The sequence below is a fragment of the Anser brachyrhynchus genome (assembly GCF_964034855.1).
Source record: "Anser brachyrhynchus genome assembly, chromosome: 1".
NCBI lineage: Eukaryota > Metazoa > Chordata > Aves > Anseriformes > Anatidae > Anser > Anser brachyrhynchus.
Window position 1 is genome coordinate 38,098,453 of NC_137694.1, and position 24,573 is coordinate 38,123,025.

At 44.5% G+C, this 24,573-nt stretch overlaps 1 protein-coding gene across 2 annotated transcripts in view; it reads left to right on the forward strand.

Annotated features, from left to right (window-relative positions):
* The first annotated feature begins 14,498 nt into the window (after positions 1-14,498).
* RAP1B (RAP1B, member of RAS oncogene family) overlaps positions 14,499-24,573 on the forward strand; it is a 32,083-nt gene continuing 22,008 nt past the window's right edge. Inside the window, exon 1 of one of the 2 annotated variants that reach the window (XM_080576214.1) lies at positions 14,499-14,688. The gene's annotated coding sequence lies outside the window, so the exon portion shown is untranslated. The remainder of the gene's footprint in view (positions 14,689-24,573) is intronic. The other variant, XM_080576213.1, reaches the window with a different exon arrangement.

Sequence of the window (24,573 nt, forward strand, 5' to 3'; positions counted from 1 at the left end):
AGTTTGAAACTGAAGAGCTGGTTTCTGTGTGAGAGCAAAGGCAGAAGTATTTGGCCATTTGTAAGTTACCAAGAGAAATGAAGCTTCCTACGGTCATACGGAGCTTTAAAAAATTTAAGCAACAAGCCCGAGACATGGAATAAATCAAAGGAGAAACTAACTATTGTTCTGGGGCCTTTGCTAGCATTTTTAATTTTGGAAAAAAATGAGAAAACTCTCAAGTAGAATCTCTTTGATACAACGGCATTAAAGGATAATTTCCATTCCCCAGATGCATCATCTAACTCCTAATGAAAGGTGTGTCCTGAAGGACAGAATTTGGCCTTATGTGAATCTAATGAACCCAACATCTTTAGCAGGCTTCTCAAATACTCCTTTGTTCTGTAAAGTGCTTTACTGTTCTGTTTACATGAAAGAAGCTGTACAAAAAATGAGCCAGATAAAATGCTCTCAGGCCAGATTTCATCTGACCTTCCAGCGATACACGGGTAAAAAATTAAAGGGAGGTCTTGTGCGGGGAGTAGAGACACATTTCTTTTTACTGCATGAAGCGCCAGGTCTGCTCCCTCACTGTGAAGGAAACAAGGACTCAGGTCTAACTTGCCTCTGCATTGGAGGAGATCCTGAAATTCTGAGACAGTCAGCGTATCTCCCCATCATAGCAAGCTAGGGTAGAATAGCAACCAAAATATAACCTTACCTTTCAATAATATCTACAAAAGAATCGTGGCTTTTTCTAAAACTGTATCTGCAGGGCAGAGCTGCTTAGGGACCGTGCTTGAAAGGCATATCAGGAAGGTTGATACAACTGTACAAAGTTGGGGGGAAAAAATCAAAATAAAATGACTCTCTTTATCAACCGCTAAGTTACATTGTCCCAAGCAGGTGATGAATTCTGAAAAATTCAGAGCTTCATTTCTCTTACTGTGCAGATGTATTCAGTTTTCAGTTTTCCTGCAGCTGTACTGATACCACCTTACAGACCATCTACTTCTCAATGACAAATCTGTTTAGGTGCCTGGGGAATTAAATTCAATACAGAGTGATAGGCACCAGGCCTAGAAGGATTTCTAGTAGCATTCTGGAAGCACTGCAGCTAGGTGGGAGCTCTGTTCAACAGCAGAGCAAAACAGGTTGGGAGAATGATATTAAGACAGACTTTGGAGGTACTCTGTGATCCTGGGAGAATGAAAAGTATTTTGGAAATCATTTTTAATTTACTGGCAGAACTCTTCAAATGTTCATGGTAGAAAAGGAGTTGTGTTGTCTGCAACTCAGTTAATAAATTAAGGTTCTGATTATGTAGTCATTCACTAGAAAGGACTGATAACCTTTAGATATGGCCACTCTCTATTTAATGGAAAACCTGAAGGGGACCAAAGCATCTCCCTCCTCAGGATCGCTAAGAGCCAGCTTTGAAGCAGTTTTAAACTTGCATACGATGTCTCAGCAGCAGAGCGTGAGGCCAGGCAGAAGGAAATGCTGTTGAACAGCACACAGCATTGCTGGTGGCTCTGCTCCAGCTCAGCTGCCCCCACTGGCTCATGCCCTCACACCTCTGCCCTGGGAGACCCTCTGGAGAGCCTTCCACTTTCCTGGGCACTGAGGAAGGCAACCAGGACAGATGGACCTGTGTGGCCTCGTGGCTCCCACAAGTGTCTGCACCTAGCACGGTGCATTGCCTTGGTCCTCCCTGGAGAGGTCCTGATAGGACTTCTGGCAGGACAGCAGGAGCAAGGCTCTGACCAGCCTGTTCTCACGGTAAGCACTATTTGCCCAAAAGCGAGGGATGGACGTGTGGCACTAAGCCTTGGGACTGCTTCAAGCACCAGGTCAGTCTTGGTCCTGGTCTGGTGTCTCTTGACTTGGCCACTGAGTCCTAATAATGTTTAAAGCTAAGAAAGAGATTACGGTGCCAGACGGGAATCAATAGATTGCCTCTGACTTTTGGCCAAGTTATTCCCCATATCTCTATATTTTGTGTGATGTTTCTACTGGCAACTGTAACAAAAATGTAGGCAGGTACACACCTATCTCAACTCTCCCACGTGTTAGAAGCCAGTGCTCATGAACTCTTTCCTGCCCCTTTCAGTTGAGAAAACCACATGAGAAGCCACATGCGACATCCAGCTTAAACATCAGGGGTCACAGAGTTTTCTTCTGAGAACTGCTTTGAATAACCTTTGTGAAAAAATGCAGTATAATGTAATGAGGCAGATGACATTAAGCTGTCAGCTCTACATGATGGATGTGTGTTGTGAAAGGAAACACGAATACAAGAACTAGAAAAGAACATAAAGGAAGTACTGAAAATGCAATATGCAGAAAACGTTCAGGAACTGAAAAGCAGGAAATGTATACAAAGAGGTAGACTGGAAGTCTTGCAGGAACTAAACAGCAAAAGTGAGATGACAAAATGCTACAAATAAGAGGTAGAACCAAGGAATGTAAACAGGAAAGCTATAGTCCAAGAAGCAGGGGAGAGAAATTGATTTGCCTTCATGGTGATAAAACTGCAACTATTTAGTACATAGCATCAGTGGCTGTTCTTACTCTGAGCTCTCAGGTATTCTCAGACACATAGTGAGCAGAACAACAGCTGAGCAACTTCCAGTATACCCACAGTCAACAGGTCCGTAAATGAACATCAAAGAACCGGGTACCCTCCAACAACCCCAGTACAACAGCTCTGGATGCTGGGAGTGTGTGCAAGGAATGGGCCACATGAAGGGCTGTCGGTCTGACTCTGTATGGAAGCATTTTTTAAATGCTCATGCTCTCAAATCCTTTCAGAAATGCTGTATTAGAAGATAGTTCACCACCCACCTCTCTCTGTTGTAGTGTCCTTGGTTCTAAATGTTCTGAGGGCATTTGTCATAGCTTCTTTCACACTAAGAGCAAAGACTTCCAGGATGGCCCCAGTGGGCCACATTGTCAAATTGTCTTCTGCCTTTTTCAACAGGTCAACATCTCAGACAGATTGTAGGGAAATCCTGTGGGCACAAGAGAAGAGATGTGGGCTGGAGGAACCCAGAAGAAATATCAGATTACTGTGACAGGACAAAACAAAACAATAAATAGTTTTCATTACTTGAAATACAACAGCCAGTTTTTGCATCCCTTGTGGCAATATAAATCTGAAAATTCCTGATCTGCTCAAAAGAGTTGCTGGTTAATATATATGCAGTTTTCATATAGGGCTGTTTCCCTAGAATTGCTGAGTATCTTTGATTCTCATGTTAATACTTTATCTGCTAGTATGAAAGCAGCAGCACCATTTTACGCTTGGCCCACAGGATCCAGTGTAAGGAGTACTCATCAGCTCCTATCATTGCACCCAGTAATTATCTTTGTGATAATTAACATATGTCTCTTGGAGATCTCCATCAAGATTCCTCTTTCTATTGTGGACTATAACTATTAGGTTGGATCTCTGGCTGGAATGAACTGGTGTAACACCCTTAATTAATATCTTTTCCTCTCCCTCAGAGCTGAAAGGAAGCCTTAGGAAAAGATGTTGTTAAGGGTTATTCAAGGTAGCCATGAACTGAAGATCTGAATCTCTTAAAATCTGATTATGCATTCCTTGTGCACTCAGAACTCTGAAAGTTTTAGCTTGGTCATAAATCCGAGATCAGACCTTCCATTTGTCTGTATGTAGGAAAATGTGCTGCACTGAATGCAGGTGTCGTTAAACTGATAAACTTGGTACTGATATAAGCATTTTCCTTTAAAGACTGAACTGATTTTCAGACTTCAAAACCTCACAGCCAGTGTCTATGGTGCAAAAGTGCTTGGTCTGCCACCCTTCTCATTTTAATTAGTATAATTATAATGGATTGCTTCGTATCATTTAAACAAGTTCACATACCATCATCTCACAACCGAAATGCCAGTGGCACTTCATGGATCTCAGCCTGAAAGCAGCAGAGGTCATTATTTTTCCTCTTTCTCTGCTTGTTGTAAGCATGGCCCGTTTCTTGTTTGCTTCTGAAACACGACTCAGCCAGTTGTGGCTGCAGGACCTGTTTACAACCTGGGGAGCTGGCAGTGGGAGCAGGGCCATCATGTCCCCACTTCCTTTCAGTGACAAAAGCCTCAGGATAAAATGTCAGCCGAGCTTCTCAATGGGCTGCTCAGGCAAATGGGAGCAGGCTGGGACTGAAGTCCAGCTGCTCACCTCCTCCTGTAGCAGATTGATGGTATTTGCTCTGGAAAGGGGAAAGACTTCAGAAGCTGTCGATGCTCACGAACCACAATGTTAAAGCAGAGCTGTTGATGCCTTTCTGTGGTCACACATTGCCCTTGTAAAAGTACAGTAACTTCTGACTACAAATAAATGTTCATAACATGCCCCTCTGAACTTGTGGAGAATCTACGCCTAGTTTCTGTACCTAGTAAAGTTTCTCTGGATCAAAATATTTATTTATTTATTTATTTATTAGAACATGAGTTCTAGAACAACTACTTTTACAGGTGCACATAATCCACAACAGTTATTTTGGTTAATTTTTCTCTCTGCAAATAAGTACTACTAGTTACAGCTAGCCTTTGCTAGGATACTGTTAAAATCTTTCTCATCATGCATGTTGCATTTATGTATATAATAGCAATTATTATTCTTACATACCCCTATATAATGACTATACATACTATTGGCATGTATATGTGTTATGCTATTAAAATGATGTATATTTTATAAATAAATGTTATATATTATACATACATGCATGTGTTTTTATACATATATGTGCAAAGGAAAAATGGGTAATTGGACATAGGATACTATATTTTGAGTCGCATATGAATACAAAATAGAGAAATTAAAAAAATAAATAAAGGCCTGGAAGCTCCTTGCTCCCTGGCTGTGGTCTCCGTCAGGGCTGTAAGCAGGAGGGTGGTGGCGTGTTTTGAAAGGCTGCTTGATCAGGGAGCGAAGATACCTGCCAGGATGCCTCTGCTGAGCACTGCATCTTCCAAGTGCCACCCCCAGCTGCTGGCAACCGTTGCTGGCGCTGGCCAATGTCTAGGTGTCAGAAAATGTCCTTTGTTGTCCCCAGATGAGGCTTTCAAGCACAAAAAGGTAGGTAACCCCCCAGCCTATTAAAACTCAAAGAATATATCGGCATTTAACTATTGTGACTTAATCAAGATTTGTAAATACGTTAGGATGAGTAAGCGCTACACTCAGTGTCAATTGAAACAAGAGGATGACACAGCACTGAGTTTATGCTAGCCAAAGATATTTCTGGATGATCTGAAAACCGCACCTATCCGCTGCTGATGCTTGAGGCAAATTATTTCTGTAGGCTCAAACAATTAGAGATATCCTCCTGAATGATGTTTATCTAATGCTGCTTTCTTCGCAGTAAAGACTGTTAATGCAGCAGTTGAGCAACTCCAGGAAGGCACAGTTATCCTGAGATAATCAGGAGCCTGAGGGCTGAGAGGCAGTCATCTGTGTTCTGTGCCCCAATTTCATCGGTATTTTAAATTAAAAAAAAAAAATGTATGTTAATACATCATGAAGGTCAAACATTTCATCGCAAAGAAGTGTGGAAATTCAAAAATAGGATTCCCAGAGCAATTCTAGCTCTATACATATATATATTACATGTATACAGGTACAGTGGATTTTCCCAAATATTATGACTGTTGTCACTCAAACCTACCAGAAACGTGGAGAAATCATTAGGTAATTGATGTCTCAAAAATTGCTTATTTGTTTATTTGCCTTCATGTATGTGTTCATGAAGTGTGTGGGTAAGCAGATAGCCAATTAGTTCAATTTCATTTTTGACATGTATTTATAGATATTCTTTGATGAGTTTTGTAATTCATTTCTGTATTATGTGATTGCATATACTGGGAGGAGGAATTGTTGTTGATCTGTCCACCTTAAAAAGGAATGGTAAATATTTCCATGTACCTACATTGAATCTCTTTTATGTGATAATGGTCCCAAATCCCAGGACACTGGGTGCAGAACACGTTTTCAACTTTGCTTTGGAGGAATGACAGATTTTTGCCACCAACATTCACTGAAATAAAACGGGATTGGGATTTATTAGAGGTGTTCAGGGTTCCTAATTATGGGCCAAGCTCCCTTGTACTAGGAAATCCAGTAACAAATCCAAAATCAGCTGTAGCAAGCTGATGGGCATCGATAGGACAGGACAGTTCGTGACTGTTGTGAATAGGCTATGTCCAATATTACAGAACATTACAGAGGCAGCTCTGCTCACTTTCTAGAGCACGTGTGCCCATATTACTGCCGTCCACACACACACAGCCTCCGTGAGCAGCTGAAGCCACGGACAGCATGTTCCCGGGAGCTGGAAGATGGGTTTGTGCCTGGAATAGGGCAGACACAGTGCGACCAGGATGTGGGCCAACCTGGGAGAGCGTGAAGTGCCTCCGAACTTATTCTATAAAAGGCAGGATTCCATCCTGAGGGCTTTTCCTCCATTACTGGATGCCCATAGACAGACAAAAAATCCAGCTAAACATTAAAAAGCTGTTCCCAAGAGCTGGCTATAAAACAACTCTTATCTCCAAGGCACTACTCTTTCTCTGAATCCACTGTTATGTACCAAAATTGTTAAATAACATGGTGCTAATCGAAGAGTGTTTTTAGGAAAAATATATATATATATATATTCCTCTCCTTTTATGTCATTGGAGGAGCGTAGAGAAATAGAGTAAATGCTGATCTCTGAGCATAAGTTTCAGCGTTGTAGTGGCAGAAAGGAAATGTAAAGGCTATCTTGATTATATCACACAACCCCACCCCAAAACTAATGTGAAATCTTTAAACTGCTGTGTTAAAGTAAAAGGGGATGCAAGATAAAAGATAGAGAAGAAAGGGGGGAGGGGGAATGTTGCTGTTCTATAAAGTAATGGAATGATATATAATAAAGCTTAAACTAAATTATATGAGTTGGAGAAAGACGGCATGAAATCCATCACTGCAATTCATTGTGTCCTCACTGGAGTCTGAAGCTCCCATAATTTGCTCATATTTTAAGGAAAAAGAAGAAGGGAGGGAAAAGGAAGAACGCAGAAGAAAACGAGTTAGGAAAAATGGGGAGCAACAATAACAACTCAGGTGGCAATACCATTTTAAAAATAAAAATTTGAATTTATTTTATGTCATTGAAATCATGGCCCTGTGTCTTCTTTCACTTGAACTGAATCTGAAATGCCACATTGTGCATACAAACCAGCTGCAGAGCTAGCATGGCCCGTGGAGTTTCGCCTTCACATATGAAACCCAGCACCAGAGCAACATCAGCGTCACCTTCACACAAGGCAGCAGCCTCGACTCCGTCCCCATCTCCAGATGCGATACACAGGGCTCCTCGCCACCCAGCCATCCCTGAATGCTAAGACACTGTCTAGAGCTCAAATCAGAATGAATTTTATGCTGCTCGAGGTTGTAATAGAAGATTCTGTGTAGCGCAGAGGCAGTTAAAAGGCTTGGGACCTTGAAGCGATTCTGAATCTGTTAGAGAGGTTTGGAGAAGACAGCATTTACATTTCAAATGAGTATTTCTATTGATAAAAGTTGAAGGAATAAAACAAAATAGACATCTCATGGGAATGGGATATTAACAAACCAAAGTTCAACAGAACTGCATAGTATAGCAGTAGTAAAATGAAAGGACCCATAAAATAAACCTATTACACAAACTGCCTGTTCAGAACCTCAGGCAGGGTAAGGAGCAAAAAGGAATTTGACCTTGTGTCCTTCTGAGCATCAGAAAGCGTCAAATAGGTTGTAGGCCTATAAGCTGATAAACCGCACTGAAAAACAGGTGGAAATGAACCAAGAAAGTGGCAAAGAGCAAGGAGAGACGGAGCAGGAGGAGACAGAGAGGGGCACCAGCATGTCCCTGAGCAGCTCCCACACTACATGAAAAAATGTCAAAACTTTTCCTGGCCAGGCTGTGAGCTGTGACCTGTGGCAAATGTAGCAACTTTTTTGGAGATGGTTTCATTTCAGGATAGGATAGGATAGGATAGGATAGGATAGGATAGGATAGGATAGGATAGGATAGGATAGGATAGGATAGGATAGGATAGGATAGGATAGGATAGGATAGTTGAGTTGGAAGGGACCACCAGAGATCATCCAGCCCAACTACCTGACCGCTTCAGGGCTAGCCATAAGTTAAGGCACGTTACCGAGGGCACTGTCCAAATGCCCCTTGAACACCGGCAGGCACGGGGCATCAACCACCTTGCTAGGAAGCCTGTTCCAGGGTTTGGCCACCCTCACAAAGAGATTTTCCTCATGCCCAGCCTGCAGCCCCCCGGCGCAGCTCTGGGCCGTCCCCAGGTGTCCCGGGGAGCAGAGGCCGGCACCTCCCTCCCCGCTCGCCCTCCTCGGGAAGCTGCCGAGAGCCAGGAGGTCGCCTCTCAGCCTCCTTGTCTCCAGCCCAGGCAGCCCAAGGGCCTCAGCCTGCCCTCATGGGACACGCCTGCCAGCCCTGCTACCAGCCCTGTCATCCTCATCACCTCAACACGCTTTTTGTATTGTGGAGCTCAGACAGCGCACAGCATTCAAAGTGAGGCCACACCAACACTAAACACGGCCAGAGAGTCACCTCTTCTGACCTGCTGGCTATGCTGTGTGTAACACACCCAAAATCATTCATCCATAACGCACTCGGCCAAAAACAGCAAGCTTGTCAACATTTTCTTGGTTTTCCATTGGTTATTTGGGGCATATTGGCTCACTACAATTTACCTTCCAACCAAAATAAGCACCAGGATTACTGGCAAACACATTAATGAAACAGCTGCTTGAGGGATTAGCCACTTACGGACTTGCTAAGAAAGAGGTTAAAAAAAATGAAATTTTTATCAGCTAAAGAAACAATAATGCATTCTTTCTGCAAAAAGATTCATAAAAAAAATAAAATTAAATTACCCTGCTTTTTGGCTAGCGCTAAAACATAAGGAATATGTGTATTCCTTGGTGCCAGCTCTAACAATCCTTATTCAGCCCTCCCTCCTGGTTTGTAGTTTCAGCAACAGCTTCCATGGCCAGAGGAAAGATATGGCAGAACGAGGCCGCATCTACAGAGCAAGCTGAGGAGAAAATGATGTAATGGAGTTATGAAATACATTCTGCTTTCTGCGCCGTACATTTTGTTCTTCTAACCAACCTGAGTACCAAAACTAATGAATTGCTAACATAACTAATGATCGCAAGAGATTCCTGTGAATGCTTCTGGCCCACTGTGTTAATTAAGGCTTGATTCTGAAGTGGACAGAAAGGAAAGGAAGCAAAGAAAAATCCTATCTATATTTCAGTGTAAATTGTCGTGTTAATTGGGACATAATTCTGCTGCTGGGGGAAGCAGGACAAAAAATACTGAGTATTTTTAGACCTGTCATCATTAAATATACTTGCTCCTGTCTTGATATTGAGGTAAACCAGAAGTGAGTATATGTTTTAAATGCAAGTATTGCTAAATGTTGCACATCCCTCAAGGGCTGAATTTGAGTCCTGGTATAAAGCTCGTTAAAATCAACAGTAACTTTTCCCCTGTTTTCAGTAGAATCTGAATCTGGACATAAAGGAGTATTCTGGGAAAAAAAAAAAAAAAGAGTAATGGTGAGAAAGAAAATTCAAAGAAAGGTAACTATAGTTAAAATGTTGGTACTGACATTCCTTTATACTTATAAACACTGCTTTCCGAAGTTAAAATTCTGTACTTGAATGTTCTGGTAAAACAGGATCAAAAGGGCCCACTTCCCATATATCTGACTGGGACTACCACTATGGTCCCAGTGCTTTTCTTGCTCAGACTATTCAGAATTTCTGCTCGGTGCATTATTTAAAAAACTCTGGTAACAGGGTGAAGAAGGTCATTCTCAGCAAGAATGCAGACTTATAAATGGAGGAAACTAAGCGTGAGCTCAGAACTTCATGCTGCCATGTTATCTAAGGTGTGATTCAATCAGTCATCATCAGATAATTGTCGTTGCACCCAGGCCTTTTATGGAAGACTTTGAAGAACTCTCCTGGTATCACAGGAGGTGGTGATTCAGAAGGCGGTAACCTTCTGTCTGCATCATGTGCTGCTCAAAGTATCCTCTCGGAAAAGAAGGGAAGTAAGGCATCTGAAGCTTTGAAATTGTTAAAATACGTGTAACTTTTTTTTTTTTTTTTTAAGGGAAGTGCTAATCCATACCCTGGACACTTTCTGCTCCGGGTAATTACATTCCCTCTCTATTTCCACGTTATTCTTCATTTCCTCTTTTAAAACACTTCTGTTGCTGTGACAGTCTTGTTCCCCATCCAATCAGCTGGTTGTGCGATGCAGTTTGAAAGATCTTTTCAACACAGGATAAAACAAAGTAGGCTTTTCCTTTTACCAAATTAATCCTTACTTTTAAGAGTTTAAATTCCAGAGCTGAGGGCATTTTCTACAATCTCCCTGCAATTCAGAGTACTGTGCTTTCACAACAGCCATGTTGTGAAACAGCTATTCCGTGCTTTATCTGAAGTAACTACAGTGATATAAAAAGTGGTCTTACAAAGGCAGGAGAAAACAGATTTTAAAAAATGACACCCCAGTAAGCAAATGTTGACACTTACAATTTAGATTGCAGTAGTGTCCATTGCTTTAGATTGCAGTAGTGTCTGCAGCTTAGAAAAACAAAGGCAGAGTTTGGCCCTCAAAAGAGTTATCACAAGGGAAAAAAAAAAAAAAAGGACAAAGATAAAGGGAGGGCTACATTTTATAAACAAATAGAAGGAACGGAAGGACTTGGGCCAACAGCATGGAAGAGAGTCAGACGAGTAAGAGATACTGGCAGACAAATGTGAAGAGAGTCAAACATCCCTACAAGATAGGAAACATCCATTCAACACCAGTTGGAGGAAGAAGAGGTTTAGAGTGATTTAGAGTTTTCTTCAACAATGAAGAAAATGTGGAAAGTGAAAATGACTCAGGAATGAAAAACTGGAGTTAAGTTTCAGTCAAGTTTGTGATGAAGCCCTAATTTAAACAACTTTGATTAATAATTGGCAATACATCAAGAAGATGCAACTGAGAGAGGTCTGGATGGAAAGCTGCATAAATGGAAGCTATGTCAGAAGTTAAGATGATGAACTGGTAGAAATGATAATCATCAGTGTAAAATTCTCAGTCTGAGTTGTCTGAACAGATGAGAAGACACAGAGAAATCGCTCAGAGTTTACAGGGGAAGACATGTCTCTGAAATGGCTGGAGGAGCTATTCAGGCAGGCAGGGATTCCCCACGTACGTTACTACATCTTCTGAGTGTGGAGAAACACTAAACGAAAATCATGTCGAAGGATAAAGAATGATAAAGATATCTCACACAGCTATGTCTCAAAGATAACAGACAGTTTTCTTTGGTGTAGGAAATGTCTCCTTATTACTCTCGCAATCCAAAGTGCATTCTGACCTGTTAAACACCCTCTTGCTGGAACAACATAGCCTTCAAGCTAAGAATCAAACCCTTTTGGTCCATTCACCACAAAAGACAAGAACTTTGCTTCCCCTCAGAAAGCAAAGCATCCTCCTCGATTAACCAGATGACATTTCTGTCCCTCTAGGACAAATTTCTAGAAAAGTTCACGACTAATTGGCACAGGGCCCGGATAACATTCTCTGGCACCGCGTGCCCATTAAACTCCAGAGTTTGCTGGCAGCGCACGCTCTGCGTTCTGTCCCAGGGATGGCTGCATTTCAGCTGTAATGAAACTGCAGCGCACACAACGCCACATTCCTCCCTCCAACACCCAGGCAGCCCCAGTGAAAACAATGCAGGCAAAGTTAGAAAAACGACGTGCAAGTGACCAAAGGCCATCCTGTCAAACTTGGATTAAAGCATCATTTTTATAAGTCCTTCGTTTTTCCCAAATAATCTATCAACTGTCCCCCGTCCGTCTGTCCATCCCCCAGTAATTCCTCAGCGTTTCTAACAAGATCTGTCAATATTTTCATCCTCTTCTTCCAGAAGAAAGGATCTTCTGTGTTCTCTTTTAGCTGTTCCTCCCAACAGCCACAACATTAGGTAGTTCGCTGTGTTAGTGATGAGCAGGCTGAACGTCCCATGAGCTTCAGCTACGTGCAGGTCATGGACACAAGAGGTTTTTGAAGTACAGGCGGGCATCTGGAGAATCAGGGAACATAAGTTAGAGCGCTGAGAAGGAAAGCCAATGTGGCTGTGCTGTCGCTATTCAATACAACAGCACTTCAGCCCCATCTCCCTCATTTATTCTACGTTTCTGGCTCTTTGGGGAGTTGCTACGCCATGCAGGCACCTCCGCACTGGCACAGCTGCTGGAGTAACCAGCAGTGAGCAGCTCAGGCACATCTTAAGCACACAACGAGCTGAGCAGAACGAGCTGTGCAGAGTACCAGCCTGTTAAGCATACCCAATTTCCACTCACCAGTCACACTGATATGAATAAAGCTGGTTTAAGAATTGTGCTGAGGATTAACCAAATGATTCACAGGCAAATCCAAACTTAGGGGCCCGATTTACATTCAAAATATGTAGTCCAGAGAGTTGGGAAAAGGGAATGTTCAGTCTCTTGCTCAGGATGGATCCTAATCGCCTATTTCTTCTAGTTATTGTGATCAATTTTCAAGCCTGTCTATATTAAGTAAACCATATGTGTATATATGTGTGTGTACACTTCTTTTAAAATATCGGGTTTCAGATTCCCCCGTGTGAAACTCAAACACCAAGATCTGCTCGCCAGAGACTCGTTCAAACTCCCAAAGGCCCCTTCCTGTTTTCTTGTTGTGTAGCAAAGAGCAACACTTGCCCCACCGTCTACAAAACACAGGGTAATTAAAGGCACACTGTAAAACATTATTATGGCAACGACACACATCTGTTCTCTGAACGCTGCTTGTTATTTGGGTTTAATCTAGGTCATCGTTGAAAGTTGTGATGGCAGAGGATGCATCTTTCTGTTTGTTCTTTTAATCTGTATAATGATTGTCTCTGGGAGCTGATAATAATATCTACTTACCAAAAAAAAAGTCTAAATAAACCTTTTTTTCGGTTTGGTGAGTAAATATACTATTAAGCTAATTGTTGCAAGAGATGCTCTTATGCTTTTTACTCCGGAGACGCTATCGGTTTTGACATCTGATTTATGACTTCTGCCCCACATAGGATGCCCCGATGAGAAAGGACTGGTTTCTGCGTACTCAGTTTCTCACCGCCCAAGCTCTCCGGCATTATCCGTCATTTACAGGGATTCATTATCGAAGTACTACACGAGGGTTTAAGCTGTAAAACACCGAGAGATTTGCCTGGACTTTGGAGATTTTATGACGTCTGGGATTTGGAAGCAACACTCAAAAATGTTTTCTAAATGTGTCACTTTCTCGATGCCGTGAGCCTCGATGAAGCTCCTCCAACCAAGGGCAGATAATTCACCGGTCGCTCTTTGACCACGTTTGCTCTGACCTCCAGCATCTCCCACGCACCCACTCCAAGCTGTACAGCCCCCAAACATTCATAGCGAGGAGCTCTCTCCATCGTGCAACGGGGAGAAACATAATCTTTTTTTTTTTTTCCTTTTTCTATCTCTGTGCTACAAACAGAGAGCCTGCGCTTCCTCCACACCCACTCTCCTTGCCAGAAGCCTCCTTGCAACTTCCTGTCAGTTTCACACACCATGCCGTGGACTTCCTCTGAGCAAAAGTTTTATCTCAGCACACCATGTTAACTATTTGCTTGCTTTTTTTTTTTTTTTTTCCTCCCAGAAACATAAATGATTATTTTTAACGTTTATCAGCGGAACTATTTCTAACTGGAAAGTATTAGTGATGGGTGGGGGTTGGGGGGGAGGGGATGTAATGATGCTAATGTGGAAATGAGAGAGAAGCGTGGGGGGGGAAGGCAATGATGTTTAATGGGGAAATGAGAGAGAAGCGCTGAGGAATTTATTTGCAGGTCACGGGCATCCTGCTTTGTATCGCAGGGCTAACGGCAGCCAGTTCGCATCCAGAGGCGTAGCGAGCTGTGTACGCGTAGTGGCACGTCATGGTTTTGATACACTCTTCATCCATGGATCCCCAAAAGCCTTTCGGAGGTGGAAGAGCCGCATCCCTGCCATTTCTCCTCAGAACTGACCCAGGGCGACCATTACATGCCCAGCGCAGCGCTCGGCCCCACGTTTGGGCCGCCCCTAACCCACAGCTCTGTCACACCGGGGGGTGCGGGGACCCTGGGGGCCGCCCGGAGAGCTGGGGGCGAGCCCACGACCCCCTGCAGCCGGGACAAACCCCGGGGGGACAACCCCGGGGGGCTGCGTTCCCTCAGGGGGGGCAGCGCTGAGGGGAAGGGGGCGAAGGGAAGGGGGCCGGGGGGCGAAGGGAAGGGGGCCGGGCGCCTGCGCGGTGGCAGCGCGGCGGCGGGGTCAGCCCTTCCCCTCCCTCCTTCCCCTCCCTCCCTCCTTCCCTTCCCGTCCCTTCCCTTCCCTTCCCGTCCCCGCCCCGCCGCCAGAGCGAGGCTGGCCGTGCGGCGTCACGGCGACGGCCCCAAGCCGCGCCCCGGCACAGGCAGCCAGAGGCGGCGGGCGGAGCGGAGCGGAGCGCAGCGCAGGGCAGCGCAGCGCGGCGCGGCGCAGGGCAGCGGGCTCGGCCGGCGGGCGGGGAGCGGAGGCGCTGTCCGGTAAGGGTAAGGCGGCGGCTGGGAGGGGAGAAGGGGCAGCAGGCTGAACATGGCGGAGCCGCCGCCGCCTCGAGGCGCTGGGGGCCGCCCGGGAGCGGGGCGCTGAGGGACGGGGTGTGCGTGTTGGGGGGGGTGATCGGGGGAGGCTGGAGGGGCCGTGCCCGGCCCTCGCCCCGCCGCCGGTGCCCGCGGCCGAAGTTGGAGCGGGGGCGGAAAGTTGCGGCCCCGGCGGCGGGGCGAGGGGAGGCGCCCGGGGAGGGCCGGGCCCCGGCCCCAGCCCCGGTGGTGGCGGCGGTGCCGGCAGCGGGAAGTCCGAGCCGGGCCCCACCTCGTCCGGCCGCACGCCGCCGCTTCCGCCCGCCCGGGGCTCCGGGGGAGGGGAGGGGAGGCGGGGGGGGGGGGACCGGGGCCGGGCCCCGCTGCTCAGCCCCCGGGGGTGGCGGCGAGGACGAGGCCGGAAGGGACGCGGCCCGGCCCGGCTGCGCTGTGGCAGCAAATGGAAGAGCTGGTCCTGCGCCCTGCCGCCGCAACCCCTTCGTTTCTCCCCCCCCCCTCCCCGAATAAACCCCCCAAAACCCGCACAATGCCGGCCCCTCCCGTCTGGGCGCGGAGGGGGAAGGCAGAGCGAAGTTTGCGAAGGGGCAGAGCGAAACGCGAGCCTTTGGGCTGGCCTCGGATGACAAAAAGAGGATGGTGGGGCGCCAGGGCTCCGGCCCGAGGCTCCCCGCCTCGAGGAGGGGCAGGAAAAGTCCTCCCCGTGCCGTGGGCACGGCCCCGAGGGGGTAAAGGGCCGATAAAGGGGATGTTTCAGGGGTGCCCCGCTTGAAAATCGCGTGGTTTGTGTGTCTTCCTGCGTTTAGGTGTTCTGAGTAGTATAACTTGCTACTTCCACCATCTAACAGCTGTGTTGTATCCCAAATTGGAGTACGTAGACAGTGAATGACAAAGACTTTTTTTAGGTACTCTTTCATGGTAAACTGCGTTGAAATCACCGTTACGAGAAAAAAGAAGCCAGAAAACAATCTTCTTTTTCCCACAGATTATAATTAAGAGATAAAGAAGCAATCACGTTGTCTTGTATAGTAACCACTCAAAAATAAACGCATTTCCCTTTGGAAGGAGGTTCTTTTCTCCCCCACAGAAAACTTGAAAAATGAACCCAACGATCTGCTTTTAGATGACTTACATCAATGCTAAAATCTCAAGCTTTGGGAAAACAAAACTTAATTTCTAGTACAAACAAGCGTTTTCACTTTCTTTATCCATTCCTTTTTTTTAAAACTCTTGTTCCAAGTCTATCCTGTAGACTTCATTCTAGCTAAAAATGAGCTGAGGGAATAGCGAAGGTTGCCTTGGTCGTTTGCACCAAAGGCTTTGCAGATAAACTTCCTAAATAACGATGTGCGGTGTTCCGATCCTTGGTGCCTGCGTGTTTTCAGGCTCGTGTCATGCACTCGTATGAACTTCTTCAAGTTTAGCTTGCAACTGGAGGGTAAGGCTTTATGGCCTTTACTGCAGGGTAAGGCTTTATGTAGCTAAATAGCTGAGGTTTGAGTTGCTCCATATGCTATAAATGTCATGCATCCTTTTATTTTTTTAATTTTTTTTAGCAAAGCTGATCATACGTGGCACCTGTCTGCCTGGGGGTGAATTAAAGTGCAAAACAGAGCTGAGAGACTATAAGCATTATAACAGAAGTCATATGAAAAAAAGACAAATAGTCTTTTGTACTCTTTGTAACTGGAGGTCCTGCTTCGATTGCTGTGTGCATGCACCAGATAAGTTTTCTGAGTGCAATTAAAATTTTGCTATGCTGTTCTCGACCTCTGCTGCAGGACGGGTCATCAAAAATAAATCTGAAGTGAGCCATGACAGTTTTCTTTGTGCTGTGCCAGTTTTACAGAGTGAAGCTGACTGTCTTTAATTTGAGAGCCTTTCTGGAGCAGAAGCAAACAGATGGGAATCTAGGTGAGAGCCTACAAAGGCAGAAAGAAATTACTTGTATGGCTGAGAAAGGAAGCGTGCTGAAGATGACTTAGCTTGTGATCTAGCACTTAGTAAGCACGGGAACTGAAATAAATAGGTGTCCACCTATCGTCTGGAATATGAGAAGTGCAGGAGTCACAGAAGTACTTGAGTACTCGGTGTGCGCGCTGCTGTAGTGCCAGTCCTGGCATCCGTAGCGCTCTGCTGCCTGCTCCGAGCTAGAGAGGTGCTCCGAAGGGCAGGGATAGCGTACGGATTAAAAACAGGCGCGCGGTTATCCTTGGGTGGATGGTGAGACAATAGCTGGGTCCTTGGCCGGTAATGCTGCGATGACTTTCAGATACCTAACTGACTTCTGAGAGTGCCCTGTAATTCTCCAGGGCATGCTCTGCAATTTCTCTCAAGCTATTGTGAGTTTTAATCAGAATTACTCTTAGTAAATAGATGGCTAAGTATATGCTGTGCAACAGAAGCTTGTATTTAGCTTGTATTTAGCTTGTGGTTGCAAGCAGTGCCACTCTTCTGTCTCAGAACAAATACAGGAGCAGGCTGAAGTACTCTGTGTAATGTCAGCGTATTGAGTCCCCGCTGAGCTGGGGCAGGCTTCTGCTGAGTTCTGTCGCATCTAGGTCAGGTAGAGGGATATTTTAGACAGCCTCCTTCTTTGGAGAGATGGAGGGAGTGACTGCAGCAGCTACACCTTCCTATCTGAAGGCAGACTTTGTTTTCCTGCTCACAGATGGTTGAGATAGTCTGATTGTATTCTTCTCGGATAAAGCAGGGAAGAGGAAGGTGCTTTTTTGTTATCTGAAGGCATTTAATAGGGGACCTGCTTATTACTTGACACTTCTCAAAGTTGTTCAGCAGTCGACTGCAGGAGAGTCTGAGCATCTCACTCGGAGCATCTCATGTGTCGCTTCCTTCCCGGGTCCTGTCAAACATGAGAAAACTGAGTGGGATAGGCAGAGTAAAAGTGAGTTTCTCACGAGGCTGTGACACTGCTTGTAGTAGGCAAGCGGTGTTTGGAGACAGTCGGAGACCTCGTCTGGTGGTGCAGATTGTTTCTTGATGGCACAACTGAGCGAGGCTACCTTCGGAAGTGGCGGTGAGTTCTGGCTTGCAGCCCATGTCTCCCATGCTTTAGGATGCCTAAAGAAACACTGGACAACTAAAAAGGCCTCCTTTTTTCCTCTTTTTTTTTTTTTAACTGTCTGCACATCTCTGTGCTGTGAACTCCAACAATCTCCATGGTCTTTTAGCGAGAAGGAAAGGGAGGGAGGCTGTACGCACCATGTTGGCAATCTGCCTCTTGAGCGACTTTCGAAATACACAATGAGTTGTGGGCCCTCCAGCTCTTCAGGATGCTCTCTGCTCAAAGGCAGGGTTTTTCCCAGCACCGTCCATCAGTGGAGCAGTGGGGTGAAGGCTCTGTACGACCCCGCAGGGAAGCAAAGCTGCTCAGAGCTGAAGCAGGCAGGAGAGGAGGCGTTTGGCAGCATTGAGCGCATTGTCCCGCTCAGCTTTCTAGTTATTAATCTAAGGAGCTGATGTTGTTTGAAGTAAATCCCTGCTCTGCGACTCTGAAGAGAGACTGCCAATTACAGTAAACATGGTTAGCTCAGCCTCGGCCAAGGGAGGAAGGCCAGACCAGAGTGCAGAAGTGGGAGAGCCTGCCTGGCCCTTCTCATGGACGAGTGCTTGCGTCCTGCGGCACAGAAACAGCATCTCGTGTTTCCCTCCAGCCTGAGATCCTCTTCAGGGAACCCTTGGCTGCTCAGATCAACCTATCGTTCCTGCAGCTGTTACAACACAGGAAGGTGTTCGAAATCCTAATCATTTGACCAGTCCTTCTGCAGAAAGGATACCGGGTGGCGGTGTTCCTAATTCATGAAATAATTTTCAATGTAACCCTAATCTTAGGGCCATGAGAAATTTTGTATCATTAAATTTCTGGACAGTGTTGAGGAACTGGAACAGGAGAACAGTTTATTTTTGTTAACTGAAGACAAACCTTAAAGCAAGCATCTGCAACTAATTCCTGGCTTTCCTCATAGAAACTCTGAAGAAAATGTGCTCTTTGCATCAAAATGTATTGATGTTGATGCGGATGTTAACTGTTAACCTTACTTGCTTTAACTATAAAGTTTTATTAATCTTGGTTTTGTTAAGTAAAAGGAAAAGATGCAATTCTGCAAGGTTATTTTGTTTAGCATGGCCTACTTCAGAACTTCATGAAATGAGTTGGTCAAAGCTGAAATGAATTTGCTATCTGTTGCCCAAATCATGCATGTTGGCCAGCCTCCTCTTCAGTTAATCTAAAATAACTCCCAAATACAAATAGTCCCTGCTAGTGTTCCTTTTTGTTGCTCTGAATTAATTATCTTAGCTTTTGGAGTCTTCTCTTTTTTTTTTTTTTTCCCCACACAGTCTGCTTCTGCAACCTAGTCAGTTGTGTCTTGATTTTTTTTTTTCATGCCTTCAGTGAAGGGAAACTCTTTAAGGTATTCTTCATGTATCGAGAAGAAGCAAAAAGGGAACCACCACGTGTCTTAAAGATGAGCTGCAGACACCTGTGAGTTACCTGTGTGGAGCTTGAGAGGGGAGGAAGAGGAGGCAGGAGGAGGACCTGAATGATGCTAGGTGTGGGACTTCATTCAGCATTACTGAAATCAAAGTGTGTTCAAGAGACGTAGGGCCAGAGCAGCTACTTCCTTTTTAAAGGCTTAGCTTCAAATGCAGTCAAATTTTTATTTAAGATGAAGTTAAGAAGCTGAAAACCATTTGGACTGCCCCAGAGCCTGGACAAAACTGATAGCCAAGTTGCACAATTCTTGTTTGCAGTTAAACTTCTGTAACACCTGGTCTGATACTTCCCCAAAAGTGATTCACTGGGAGAGGAGTGGAAAGCTGAAGCACATCTTGTTTTTTTTCTAAATGTGGAGGAGAGCAAACTGGACTGTCGTATAGAGGTAATCTGTTAAATGGAAGTTATTTAAGAACCCTTCTCCACGACATAGTATTTAGGACTGGATTTATTTGTTTATAAGGTGATATTTACACTTGAGACTGAGCTGTGTGCTTGTGTGTCCAGCTTGTGTGGTCAAGTGCAAGGGCAGTCCAGGGGCATACTGGGCAGGAACCTCTTGCTTATTAATCTTGCAAGCCTTAAGTAGGTAAGGTGAATTGTTAAGACATTGTAAGACGCAGTCGGTAACCCTCCTCTCATCTTTCATTATGAAACTGCTTACAAGATAATGTTCCAAAAGCTTGATGTCCTTAAAAAAGATGACCCATAAAGCATACCCTGCCTAGTTTCTCGTTGGTTATTGCAGACAACATTGTTAAAGGATTTTCTCAGGGTTGGAAAAGTATGTAAATTAATACAGCAAAATCTCGATTCTTGTGCTCCTGCAGTTATATAGTTAGTGTGTATGTATAAAGGTATATCAGACTGGCTTTCTGTCACCCTTGTGACTTGTTTTAAATGGAGAATTGATGGTGAACATGGTGTTCTTAACCACGTTGTGCTGTTATTTATGCATATTGTTAAGTTGTGCAAGTATATGGGAAGTGATGTGTGTTTTCATGGATTCCACCATGAGCAGCATCAGAAACATGAGTTCTTTGTGAGTACGAATTCACCCTCAGAGTTCTTGCCCGTGTTATTACCAGTCCACAGATGAATTTCTGAAGTCATTTAACATCATCAGTACTCACTGAATAGAAGCACCCAAGTCGAGTTGCCTTGGACTTGTGTTCTTAACATGCTGTGAAATGCTTTGCTGCAAACCCAACTTCTTGCTGACACTAGTTATTTGAAAATATGCCGTGCTTCTAGAAATTGGTGCCAAATTGTCATCTTAGCACTTGGTGGAACATAAGAGACTGTGTAGTAGTCCTGTGGCATCGAGCAGGAACACTGGAAGAGGCAAAAATAGCTGACTGTCATGCTAGAGAATCGCTCTTCCGTCTTTCTCATAAATCTCATCTGATTTATGCAGCAGATTAGGAGATATCTCGCCGAAGAGGCGAGAGGCATCCTGTTACTTGATTATACATCATTCTGGGCTTTGAATAAGTTTGGAGACCAGCAGGGGGAAGCTTGTGATCCCACAATAAATCCAGGCACTCGTAACTTTCGTTCTGACTAGATGCTTGATTTTCACATGCTCTTACTTTTGGTGCAGAATTTTCTGCTTGCTTTTTATACTGGAGAGAAACAAGCATTTCTGAATCACTCATTTGTTCATTGCATGCTCTTTCAGTTTGTTACCTTTTCACCTTGCTTTATGTTTGAGAATGCCCATGCTTTCTTTTTTTTTTTTCTTTTATGATGCTCTTTCCTTTTCTGATCTCCCTAAACCTTTTATTTCAGGAAACGCCCTGAGCTATATTGAGGTTCAGCCAGAGATCTTGCATAGAAAACCAAAGTGTGGTGGCTGAAGTTCTGCAAAAACGGAGTAGCTGAAAGCGCAGTTCTACAATAAAGTGCTTTAGGCCGCTGTATGTGCGAGTGTTTGGCATCTTTTTGATCTGTGTTGCTTTTCATCAAATTCCTGAAAGAATCTCAGAAGAGAAATGCTGTGTCTATGTGAGCAGGAATTAGAGTGAGGAAATGGAGTACTACGTGTGAAGCCATCAATGAAAAGAGCGAGTAGGTTGTACAGTCTGTTTCTTGACAAACAAAGGTACAAGAAGTCCTGAAGCTGCCTTTTCCTTTTCTGCTAGGAATCTGGGTCCTGCCTAGCCAGCATGTTGATGAAGAAGCAACATTACATGCACGTTAGTTTGGACTTACTTAACTACAGCAGCCAATAAGTATAGCCTTGCTCACTGGAAGTACATCCTGCTCCTAACTAGAGGCAAGATCTTAAGATGCAGTTTGCAAATATGTATTTTTTTTCAGATTTCTCGAGTTGAAAATATTTGTAGTCTCAAATCATATAATTCTTCCTTAGTTAACTGCATGCAGAGTGCTTTTTAGAAATGAAATTCTGTGCTGTACGTTTCATAAAGGAAAGCCAAAACCTCTTTTGGTAGTTGAATGCTGAACGTGCTGTGACAGTAGACGTGAAGGTAAGGAACCATTCGCAGCCTTATCTACAGAAGGCTGACGCCACATGTCGAAAGCCCAAAAAGAGGATGCACTGGCTGTACTGGGAACTCCCTGAGCGATGTGGAAATACAAGAGTGGTTTTGTGAAGGATAAACTTGCCTCACTGGAACACGGGGTGGACTGAAAAGTTGTTCTTCCACTCAGGCTTTGCCCAAAATACAGATTGTTTGGAGATGCATATATTTGATTTCCTGGAGGTAAAACTTGTTCAGGAAAACATTTAGGGTACGGTGGTAATACCTGCTCAAATAGTGTGGTGATTGTCATAGTCTGAATAATAGATGACTCTTAGATGACCCGGCATGCTGCTCTGTATATAGAAAGGTCTTCCTGCCCAAACCGCTGGAGCTGACTTTAGATTTCGGTATGCTTTGGACATCATCTGCTGCCCTGTGAAAGTATGCATTTGATTTAACTTAACAGCAAAGCAAATCTTAAGGAAGTACAGGTTTCTCCAGTAAATGACAAGCTTTGAAGATGTAGAGGAACCAAAAACTGTGGTCTGAACAAGAACTAGGCTGATCTTAAGAAGATTGAAATAGACTCTTGTGGAGACTTGTTTAATCAAGTTTAACCCATACTAATTTGGTAACTCACTAAAGATCTAGTCCATGTAATAGCGGTGTGGGGCTGAGTGTGATTCAAATTCATTTGGTTAAAATTCTTTACCTTTGTGTGTAGGTGTCATTGTGTGTGTGAGCTTAGGCTTACAAATGTGAATTGCTTCTCTTTGGGCTCCTGCTCGTAGCTGTCAGATTTTTCCTTCTCGGAAATTTCTGACCCATTTAATAAGATTTTTTGGGGGGCTGTCTGAAATGCATCAGCTGCTCACAAAGCAGAGGCAGAATTACTGCAGATCACAGCTTGGCATGTGAAGGTAAGCTGGCATTTGTTTTAGTGTTTTTTAAACACTAGTATGAAGCTGCAGCAACTTCAGTTGCCTCAACAACAAACAAGTTGTCTGCGGATCTGCATCTGTGCAGGGCTTTGGAGTTAAGGCACGTTACTGAGGGCACTGTCCAAATGCCCCTTGTACACCGGCAGGCACGGGGCATCAACCACCTTGCTAGGAAGCCTGTTCTAGGGTTTGGCCACCCTCACAAAGAGATTTTCCTCGTGCCCAGCCTGCAGCCCCCTGGCGCAGCTCTGGGCCGTCCCCAGGTGTCCCGGGGAGCAGAGGCCGGCACCTCCCTCCCCGCTCGCCCTCCTCGGGAAGCTGCCGAGAGCCAGGAGGTCGCCTCTCAGCCTCCTTGTCTCCAGCCCAGGCAGCCCAAGGGCCTCAGCCTGCCCTCGTAGCACGTGCCTTCTGCCCAAGTTTCAGCCACTTCCATGAAGTGTTTCATATCTCGCACAAACTCACCTTCATCGGTGGATTCAGCTAATAAACTGTGAAAAGAAGCAATTAAGTCACACCTCCGTTATTACAGAAGTAGAATAATCGTGTGGCAGAAGATGGTAGCTATTGCTGGTGGTTTGTGCGTGCTTTTTTTTTTGCCTAACTTAACCTCACGATGGAAATCTTAAGCTTTAAAAAAGGAACTGTTTATGAAGTTATGTATAACTCGAGTAATGTTTGCTCACATTCAAATAACCGTGCTTTTATTGAGGAAGCATTGATTGAGAGCTCAAAACAGGCACGAGTTATAAAAACTTGACTTTTCTGCTATGGTTCATTTATCATAGCAGAGCTAATTTTGTTGCTGTAATGATTGCTAGTACCTACTACTCTCAATTTGCATAGGATCAGTGTCCTTTCAGCAGATAAAACTTCTAATCTTAATTGGAATGGCACATGAGAATTGGTAAGACTGATCTCAGGCTACTATCCTGAGTTGTAATAGAGGGACTGTAAATCATACTACAGAAGGATACTTTGGCGTAAGTTGCACTTTGGAAGATGACTTTTTTTTCAGTATATCATGATGTTGTTAGCTTCTGACTGGAAATAGGAACCTTTCAGGTGGTGGTTGTATGCTGTGTAGCTGTATGCAAAGGAGCTACACAAGCCAGTCTTCAGTGGCCAGTAACAAAAGGTAATCTAATGATGAGGGAAATGTCTGTGCCTTGATGATGTGTAAGTAATGTCAACAAATCAGGACTGAAATCCAACTTTTAATATTGAAGACGGTGCAAGCAGGCATGGAAGAATGCAAGCTCTGGTATTGCCAGGCCTGTACACGATGCGTGGGTTATAGAGACAAACTGGCAGGAGGGACAAAGATTCAGGACGTCCTGGAATTGCAGCTGTACTCAGCGTTGCCGTACGTTTGAAGGTGGAAACCTGACACGAGGCTGGATGGCTTCAGCAGCCAGCGGCACAAGCAGAGGAGAGCTAAGACTGGCAGATGTTATGCAGATAGCGCATGGAATTTGAGGGTAGGTCTTGTTTCTATGACAGGAGTAAAGCTGCCTTTTTTCCTAAGAGGAGTATCTTAAACCAACCTACAAGCTTATTTTTTAACTTAACTTTCGAACTGCAGAAGTGCATTTTTACAAGGGAAGTATCTTGACTCTGAAAACTTGCACGCCTCACTTGTAGTCCTGCTATTTTTGTCTCTATTTGTAACTTGAAAGATAAAATTTACTAGAATGGTTACGACGATAAGCAAATGATCTGATCTGCTGTTAATCAGGAGGAGACAGTGGGAGGTGTATTGGGTCAAACATGACAGGTTCACCATGTCCCTTAATTAATAAGTTCAGGCAGTCTATTAATTAATAAGTTTTAGAGCTAAATACTGGTCCTTCTCTAATGACAGTAGAGACGAGCTTGCAGCTGTAAATTGCTG